This window comes from Cebus imitator, unplaced genomic scaffold (genome assembly GCF_001604975.1).
Source record: "Cebus imitator isolate Cc_AM_T3 unplaced genomic scaffold, Cebus_imitator-1.0 Scaffold640, whole genome shotgun sequence".
Taxonomy (NCBI): Eukaryota; Metazoa; Chordata; class Mammalia; order Primates; family Cebidae; genus Cebus; species Cebus imitator.
In genome coordinates, this window is record NW_016107955.1 from 239203 (window position 1) to 249401 (window position 10199).

The 10199-nt window shown below is 46.4% G+C and overlaps 1 long non-coding RNA gene across 1 annotated transcript in view; it reads right to left on the bottom strand.

Moving 5' to 3' along the window:
* The window catches only part of LOC108295438, a 6687-nt gene extending 2593 nt beyond the window's left edge, over nucleotides 1–4094 (bottom strand). Inside the window, exon 1 of the long non-coding RNA XR_001821405.2 lies at nucleotides 4075–4094. This is a non-coding gene — a long non-coding RNA (uncharacterized LOC108295438). The remainder of the gene's footprint in view (nucleotides 1–4074) is intronic.
* Between the last annotated feature and the right edge of the window lie 6105 nt (nucleotides 4095–10199).

Below are 10199 nucleotides of genomic sequence, written 5' to 3' on the forward strand. Positions count from 1 at the left end.
AGTAGCTGGGACTACAGGCACGTGCCACCATGCCCAGCTAATTTTTTGTATTTTTAGTAGAGACGGGGTTTCACCATGTTGACCAGGATGGTCTTGATCTCTTGACTTCGTGATCCACCGGCCTCAGCCTCCCACAGTGCTGGGATTACATGCTTGAGCCACCGCGCCCAATTATTGATTTATTGCTTCTCAACTTGAAATTCAACTTTCTGTCTGCTCTGTGAAAATGGAGCATATTTTAACTATTTTTTCCTTTGCGAGCTGTCACCGAAGCTTTCTCAGAGGGTGCTGGAGAGATACTTCAAAAGGAAAAGGGGCTTCCTTCCTGATTCCTGTGCTCACTTGGCAGGCTCCTGCTGCCTGGCTTTTTCTAACATCAGACTCCTCCAGTACTCACAGCCTTTCCAGTGCCTGGTTTCTGCAGTGCATGGTGGCCGGTAGCACCCAGTGACCAGTAGCTTTCCCCTCCCTCCAGCTCTCTCTCAGGAGTTTTGTAGCAGAGTGCCTCTGGATCCCACAGCACTCACAGCTTCCCCAGTGCCCGGCTCCTGCAGTAGGCAGAGGCCAGCAGCACTCAGCAGTGAACAGTTTTCCCTAGCACCATGGCTAGCAGATTTCCAGAGAGTAGATTTCCACCAAGTTCCATCAGTGCAGCACCACAGTGAACTTCTCCACCATTCAGTAACTACAGCCATGCTTCCTCCAGCAAGCTCTGGATCTCAACCTCATTGGTGTTCTGTCTCAGGCTAGGGATGGCAACTGCGCCTTATATCTGTTATTCCTGTATTCTTTTTTTTTCCTTTTTTCTTTTTTTTGAGATGGAGTCTCTCTTGGTTGCCCAGGCTGGAGTGCAGTGCTGTGACCTCAGCTCACGGCAGCCTTCATCTCCCAGGTTCAAGTGATTCTTCTGCCTCAGCCTCCGGAATAGCTGGAACTATAGGCATGCATCACCATGCCCAGCCAATGTTGTTTATTTTTTCTAGAGATGGGGTTTCACCCTGTTGCCCGGACTGGTTTCAAACTCCTGAGCTCAAAAAATCTGCCCGCCTCAGCCTCTCAAAGTGCTGGGATTAGAGGTGTGAGCCATCATGCCTAGCCTGGGGGTTAATTCTTACATTAAACTTTCTCTCTTCAAATTATTGTGTCGTTCTGTCTCCTAACTGGACAGAAAATTGTTGCCAGGAATGGTCCCAGGAAATACACCTGGAGAGACTGGACTTTGGGATTGGTTTGTTCATGCCCTGGATTTCAGCATTGCGCTGAACTCTTTGCCAGTAAGAAATAGATGCTGATAATCCCTAGCATGTAGAGGCATCACAATTAGTTAACCTAGGCTGGATTGTGATGAAGTGTCAACTGAAGTACATGCCTTGGGAGCCCGAATGGCTGCTGCACTTGACCATCATGACAGTAATTGTGACTATAAGGACTGTGTTGTGGGATGGATTGTTCTGAATGCATCTGAGCACTTACAAGACAGAATAACAAGCTGGGGTTCGTTGACTTCTCAGCTCAAGTCATAGTGTGAGAACCAGAGAACTTTCACGATGACTAAAAGGGGCACTTATGGGCTGAGTGCTGAAAATCAAACACAACATTTAATTGTGCAGTGCAAGCTGAACTCACAGTCCTGACAAGTCTCTTATGTGAAAGTTAGATTAAGAATGGGATCCTGAAACTTGCATTTGGAGGGGCATCTGTTTGGTCTCAGATGAAAATGAACTACCAAGTCACTCTGAGCCTCCTGTACTAATGGAAATAGCTTGTCCTTCAATGTTTCAGTGTCTGAGACTAGCCTTTCTCTCCTTGAAAACACTGAGATAAACTAACCTGGGGAGGATGCCTTGAAAGGGAATGCACATTCTCCCCTCTCCCTACCACAATCACCCCCTATTGCCACGACAAGACCCCATCTCTACAAAAAATGTTGAAAATTAGCTGGGTGTGGTGGCACATGCCTGTGGTCCCAGCTACTCAGGAGGCTGAGGTGGGAGGGTCACTTGAGCCCAGGAAGTTGAGGCTGCAGTGAGCTGTGATCATGCCACTGCACTCTAGCCTGGGCAACAGAGGGCGACTTTGTCCCCCCACCCTGCAAAAAGAAACTGGCATAACCCCCACATCAGCTTGCTGATCCATGGGGTAAGTGCCATTACAGTTAGAATGGCTAAGCCAATCCCAGCACTTTGGGAGGCCAAGGCGGGTGGATCATGAGGTCAAGAGATTGAGACCATCCTGGTCAACATGGTGAAACCCCATCTCTACAAAAAATTAGCCGGGCATGGTGGCGCGCACCTGTAGTCCCAGCTACTCAGGAGGCTGAGGCAGGAGAATTGCCTGAACCCAGGAGGCAGAGGTTGCAGTGAGCTGAGATCGCGCCATTGCACTCCAGCCTGGGTAACAAGAGCGAAACTCCGTCTCAAAAAAATAAAAATAAAAAAAAAAGAAGGGCTAAGCCAAAGCCCCTGGAACATTCACTCCTTTGAAAGTTAGTAAACCAGAAGCAATAATGCATAGCAAGGGGAATGCAGGGATTAATGGCACAAGAAAAGACTTGAAAGACGTAGGGGTGGTGATACCTATCACATCTCCATTTAACTCACTAGTTTGACCTGTGGAAAAGTTAGATGAATCTTGGAGAATGACTGCAGACTATCGTAAAGTTAATTAGATGGTGACGCCACTTGTAGCTCCTGTCCCAGAGATAGTATATTTACTGGAACATCTCAACACACCGCTGGCACTTGGTACGCAGGTACTGGCCTGACTGATGACCTTTTCTCCACACCAGTTTTCAAGGACTACCAGAAACCATTTGCTTTTACCTGGCAAGAACAAGAACTTAACTTTATGGTGTTGCCTGAGGGCTCTGACATTTCTCCTGCTCTCTGCCATTGTTGGGAAACACTGCAAAGGAGAAAGGACTTACAGAGTGCCTACATAAATTGGTTATGAGTAGCATATAAACAAGGAACAACAAACTGCGGAAGGCCACAGGAGGCCTCTGAGGAGGAAGGCCTCTCCATGCCTCATGTTCCAGTGCAGGTGACCTCGGCTGTGTTACCATAAACATTGTGCTCAAGGACGTAAAACCCCTTCGTAGCACCATGACGTAGCCAGACTTGTAGGCTCCTTGTAAGGCCCTAGTTCTATGAGCTGTACATAGATAATAAGCTAAAGATAACCACATGTTCTTGTTTTGTGAAACTCCCAAACTGTTATCAGTCCTAAGAATGACACGCCAGTTCCGTTTCACTGATTCACTCCACCATCACCCTCTCCCCACCATTACTCCACCCCTACCCTATAGATCAAAGTGATGGTAATCAATAAATAGTGTGGATATCAGAGCTCGGGGCCTTCAATGTCACCTCCAGAGTGATGAAGTGATGGTTCCCTGTTCCCACTTTCTCTCTTAATCTGTCTTTCTCTCATTCCTTTGTCGCCACCGAACTCAGGGTATCCACGGGTGATATGGGGCTCATGGATTCCCTACATGCCATGATATAGTCGGCAGAGATATTGCCCATGTTGATACTCAATGAAAACATCACACTGGGCTACTACACTGATGACATGCAGATTGGATCTGGTGAGCAGAAAGGAGTGAATATTTTAGATATCTTATTAAGAATGAAAGGGGACTGGGCGTGGTGGCTTATTTCTGTAATCCCAGCACTTTGGGAGGTCAAGGCAGGCGGATCACTCAAGGTCAGGAATTTGAGACCAGCCCGGCCAATATTGTGAAACCCAGTCTCTGCTAAAAATACAAAGATTAGCAAGGCGTGGTGGCACGTGCTTATAATCCCAGCTACTGGGGAGGCTGAGGCAGGAGAATTGCTTGAACCCAGGAGGCAGAGGTTGCAGTGAGCCAAGATCATGCCACTGCACTCCAGCCTGGGGGACAGAGAGACTCTGTCTCTCAAAAATAAAATTAAAAAAAGCCCGGGCACAGTGGCTTATGCCTGTAATCCCAGCACTTTGGGGGGCCGAGGCAGGCAGATCACAAGGTCAGGAGTTCAAGACCAGACTGGCCAACATGACTGATGGTGAAACCCTGTCTCTACTAAAAAATACAAAAATTAGCTGGGCATGGTAGCTTGCGCCTGTAATCCCAGCTACTTGGGAGGCTGAGGTAGGAGAATTGCTTGACCCTGGACCTGGGAGGCAGAGGTTGCAGTGAGCAGGGATCGTGCCACTGCACTCCAGCCTGGGCTACAGAGCGAGACTCCATCTCTAAATAAATAAATGAATAAATAAACAAAAAGGCTGGGCGTAGTGGCTCACGCCTATAATCCCAGCACTTGGGGAGGCCCAGGCGGGCAAATCACTTGAGGTCAGGCTTTTGATATCAGCCTGGCCAATACAGCAAAACCCCATCTGTACTAAAAATACAAAAATTAGCCAGGTGTGGTGGCACATGACTGTAATCCCAGCTACTGGGGAAGCTGAGACAGGAGAATCGCTTGAACCCAGGAGGTGGAGGTTGCAGTGAGCCAAGTTTGCACCATTGCACTCCAGCCTGGGCGAAGAAGCGAGACTCCATTTCAAAAAAAAGAAAGAAAGAAAGAAGGAGAGGGCTGGGCATAGTGGCTTATACCTGTAATTTCAGTACTTTGGGAGGTTGAGGTGGGAGGATTGCTTGAGTTCAGGGGTTCGAGACCAGTCTGGGCAACATAGTGAAACCTCTATAAAAAACAAAAACAAAAAAATTAGCCAGGCATAGTGCAAATGCCTATAGCCCCAGCTACTCAGGAGGCTGAGGTAGGAAGATCGCTTGATCCTGGGAGGTGGAGGCTGCAGTAAGCTGTGATTGTACCGCTGGATGCCATCCTGTGCAACAGAGCAAGACTTTATCTCAAGTATATATATATATATGTAAATTGGTGGACTTTGAGTGGAACAGATTGCCCTCCACAATTGGGTGAGCCGTGTCTAATCAGTTGAAGGCCATAATAGAACAAAGACTGACCTATACCAAGCCAGAAGGAATTCTGCCAGCAGAAGTCTTTTAAACTTCAACTGCATCACCAGCTTTTCCCTCAGACTACAGGCTGCCAGCCTACCCTGCAGATTTTGGACTTGAAAAAATGTCAGGCTCTGTTATCACATGAGCCAATTCTTTAAAATAAATCCCTCTCTAAATGTATACACATTTTATTGGTTATGCTTCTCTGAAGAACCCTACCTAATACGGTTGGTTATAAGCCTCACAAAAATTCAGGGGCCTGTCACCTCAATTAAGTTTCTAGGAGTTAAGTAGTCTGGAGCATGTCAAAAGATTCCTTCCAAAGTGAAAGACAAGTTGCTATACCTCACACCTCCTACCACAAACAAAATGGTACAACTCTTGGTAGGCCTTTGTATTTTGGAGGCAACTTTTTTTTGAGACAGGGTCTCACTCTGTCACACAGGCTGGAATGCAGTGGCACAATCACGGCACACTGCAAACTCTGTCACCCACGCTCAAGCAATCCTCCCGCCTCACCCTCCCAAGTAGCTGGAACTACAGGTACCCGCCACCACGCCTGGCTAATTTTTTTATTTTTTGTAGAGATGGGTTTTTGCCATGTTTCCCAGGCTGGTCTCGAACTGCTGGGTTCAAGAGATCCGCCGACCTCAGCTTCCCAAAGTGCTGTAATGGCAGGCATGAGCTACCGCACTCGACCTTGGAGGCAACATTTGAGTGTGCTACTTTTTTTTTTGTTTTTGAGACAAAGTCTCGCTCTGTCGCCCAGGCTGGAGTGCAGTGGTGCGATCTCGGCTCACTGCAACCACCACCTCCTGGGTTCAAGCGATTCTCCTGCCTCAGCCTCCCCAGTAGCTGGGATTACAGGTGTGCGCCACCATGCTCGGCTAATTTTTTTGTATTTTTAGTAGAGACGGGTTTTCACCACATTGGCCAGGCTGGTCTCGAACTCCTGACCTCAAGTGATCCATCCACCTCAGCTTCCCAAAGTGCTAGGATTAAAGGTTTGAGCCACTACACCCAGCCTGAGTGTGCTACTTCGAACCCGTTGATAGAGTCACCCAAGGTCTCCAGTTTTGAATAGAATCAGCCAAGAGAAAGTTCTGCAATTCAGATTGAAATACAAGAGAAAGCTCTGCAATTCAGGTTCATCCCACTTGAACCAGCAGATCCAATGATACTGGAAGTGTCTGTGACAAATGAGAGTATTGTATGGAGTTTCTAGCAAGCATCAATGAGAGAATTACAGGGTAAGCCTCTAGGACTTTAGAGCAAGTGTGTGCTCTCTTTTGCAGAAAACTATTCTCCTTTCAAGAAACAGCTCTGGCTTACTGCTGGTTCTAGGCAGAGATTGAAACACCTAACCATGAGATATTAGGTGACCATATAGCCTGAGACTCTCATCAGGAACTGGTGTCTTCTTTGACCCACATAGCCATAAGCTTAGGCATGCATAGTAGCAATCTATTATTAGATGAAAATGGTACATAAAAGACCAAGTTAAGCAGGTCTAGAAGGTACAAATAAGTCGCATGAGCAGGTAGTTCAGACCGTTGACACCAACTCCTGTTGCTTTGCCTCCTCTCCTTCAATCCGTGCCTACGATATCACAGAATGTTCCTATGACCAATTGACTGAGGAAGGAAAACTGAAGCCTGTCTCACATATGGGTCTGCATGTGATACTGGTACCATCCAAAGTAGACAGCTGCAGCACTGCAGCTGTACTCAGGGGTGACTGAATGACAATGGCGAAGGAAGATCCTCTCCGGTGGGCGGGACACCGAACAGTATGTTTAGTTGTCCACTGTGTGTAGAGTAAGAGATGGTCAGAAGTATAGATCTACACTGCCATGTGGTTAAGTACTTGAACAAGAGTGACAGATTGGCGACAAGGAAGTCTGGGGAAGAGAAATATAACCGGCCTTCTCTGGATGGGGACAGATTGTGAAGATATTTGAGTCCCAGCTGAACTTTGAGTGAAACAGATTGCCTTCCATAATTTGCATGAGCCACATCCAATCAGTTGAAGGCCATAATAGAACAAAGATTGACCTCCACCAAGCAAGAAGGAAATAAGATAAGGCATGTATGCCACCAAAACGCATATATTGCATAGGAGACTCTTATGCATCCAGAGGACAAAATGATGTGGTCTGTTGATACACACCAGCCACCCCAGGATTTGCTCAATAGGCCCATAAAAAAATAGGCCATGGTAGCAGAAAGGAGACTCTGCCTGGGCTCAACAACATGGACCTCCCGTTACCAAGGGTGGCATGGTTGCTGAGTGCCTAATCTGCCAACAGGAGCGACCAAAATTGAGTTCCTGATACAGCACTATTCCCTGTGGGGGCCAGCCAACCACCTGGTGACAGGTTGATGACACTGGACATCTTCCATCATGAAGGGGAACAGAGATTCAGTCTCACAGAAACAGACGTATTTTCTGGATATAGTTTTCCCTACCCTGCCCATAATCCTTGTGCCAGCACTACCATCTGTAGACTGCTGCACAGCTTTGCTTCTGGTCCACAGCCTTATTTCACAGCAAAGCAAGTGCAGCAATGGGCTCATGCCTACAGAATTAACTGGTCTTACCACATACCACATCATACTAAAGCAGCTGGCCTAATCGAAGGGTGAAATGGCTTACTGAAACTTGGTTTTGATGCCAGTTGGGAAACAACATCTTGAAATGATGGGATAGTATTTTTTGGAATGCAATATATACTTTGAGCTAGAGACTATTATACAGTGCTATCTCTCCCATAGCCAGAATAAATGGGCCCTGAAACCAAGGGGTAGAAGTAGGAGCGGCTCCTCTCATTATTACAACTAATAACCTACTCACAGAATTTTTGCTTACTGTCTCAACAATTATGAGCTTTGCTAGTTTGGATATCTCAGTCCTTAAAGGGAGAATGTTTCTAACCAGGGGACACAACAATAATTTCAGTGAATTGGAACGTGAAACATTTGGGAGACTTTGGGCTCCTTATGCCAATGAAACCACAAGCCAAAAAAGCGAGTGGGGTCAGACTTAATTTACTGGCTTCAGTGATTGATCCTAATTACCAAGTGGAAGTGGAGCCGTTGCTACACAATGGAGGCAAAGAGGACCATGTTTGCGATGCAGGCAATTATCTGGAGTGGCTCTTAGTACTTTCATGCCCAATAGTAAATTTTTTTTTTTTTTTGAGACAGAGTCTTACTCTGTCACCCAGGCTGGAGTACAGTGGTGCGATCTGGGCTCACTGCAACCTCCGTCTCCCAGGTTCAAGCGATTATCCTGCCTCAGGCTCCTGAGTAGCTGGGACTACAGGCGCAAGCCACCATGCCTGGCTAATTTTTGTATTTTTAGTAGAGATAGGGTTTTGCCATGTTGGTCTTAAACTCCTGACCTTAGGTGATCTACCTGCCTTGGCCTCCCAAAGTGCTGGGATTACAGGCGTGAGCCACCGTGCCCAGCCAACATAGTAAAGATTAATGGTTAAACGCCATTAAAAGGTTAAACTCCAGTAACTCAAAACAAGCAGGATGATCAAGGACTCAGACCCTTCCAGAATGAAAGTTTGGGTGACTCCTTTAGGTAGAAAAGAGCATCTGAGGTTCTGAATGAAGGCAGGGGAAATACGGAATGGATAATAACAGAAGAAGGAAGCCATAGATGTCAATTACAGCCTTGAGATCAATTACAGAAATGAGTACTATATTACCTTTCCTCATTTGTTTTTTGCTTGTTATATGTATGTGTTTATTTGCATAATCTAGCCATTTTCTTTTTCTCTCTTTCCCATTTTTATTTTATATACAAGAAATTGGAAGTTAATTTTATGGTTTACGCTTTAGGTACTAGGATATCAGTGGAACCATGGCTAAATTTGAGGAGTCATTAATACAGACCGTGAGGGATATAATAACTCCTACAACTATGTGTCCTCTCATTTGGGGGAAAGGGTAACAACTTCCTCTCTTGTAAGGATAGCTATATCTTGATAGGTAGGAGTAAAGTTGTTTGTTTTCTTCTCTTTTTTTTGAGACAGAGTCTTGGTCTGTCACCCAGGCTGGAGTGCAGTAGTGTGATCAGAGCTCACTGTAACCTCAAGCTCCTGGCCTAAAATGATACTCTCACCTTGCACAAGTTGTTTTGTTGTACAAAAATTCAAATACGTGCACATGAAAGCCAAGAAATCAAAGGGGTGGACTGCACCACTTACCAATTTTTACCTCTCAGCTTCAAATTCACTCTTCATGCCTGCTCTGTGAAAACGGATCTGGTCCCTTTACTTATTTTTCCTTTGCCAGCTGGCACTGAAGCTTTGCCACTAGAGGGCACTGGAGACACACTTCAAGAAGGAAAAAGGTTTGGCTTCCCAGTTCGGGAGTGCCCACTTCACAGGTTACTGAAGTGTCTGCAGATTTCTATAGCAACAGGGTCCTACAGCACTCACAGCTTCTCCAGTGCCTGGCTCCCACAGTGCATGGTGACCAGCAGCACCCAGTAGCCAGCAGCCTCCTCCTGGAATTGCCCATCAGATGGGTTAGTAGCAGTTTACCTCTGGCTCCTGAAGCACTCACAGCTTCTCCATTTTCCAGCTTTTGCAGTGCAGGGCAGCCAACAGCAAACAGCACCCAGTAGCCAGCAACATCCTCTGGCACTCTCCCTCAGGTAGTTTTGTAGCAGAGTGCCTCCAGCGAGACACCTCCCCGTGAACAGCTTTCACTGGCACTCTAGATGGTGGATTTCTGGCAAGTTCCAGCAAGCAGATTTCCAGCAAATTCAATAAGTCACAGCCATTTTCTCTCCAACAAAGACTGATCTCAACCTTGAACTGAGGTGGGTGCAGAGGCAACAGGGAAGGGTCTTCCCTGGGTGCTCGATTTCAGTCATACTCATGCCTTCCTATGCCTTTTTTCTTTTTTTTAAGAGAGAGAGACAGGGTCTCACTCTGTAGCCTGTGAGCTATGACCAATCAGACAAATCGCGGGCTACTACTCCATTTACATAGGGTATAAACCAAGTAACCAATGGGAAACCTCTAGAGGGTATTTAAACCCCCAAAAATGCTGTAACCAGTGCTCTTGAGCTGCTTGCTCGAGCCTGCTCCCACTCTGTGGAGTGTACTTAAAATCTGTGCTTTTCTTCTTCATTCTTTTCTTTTATCTTTTTTCTGAGACAGAGTCTTGCTCTGTCACCCAGGCTGGAATGCAGTGGTATGATCTCGGTTCAC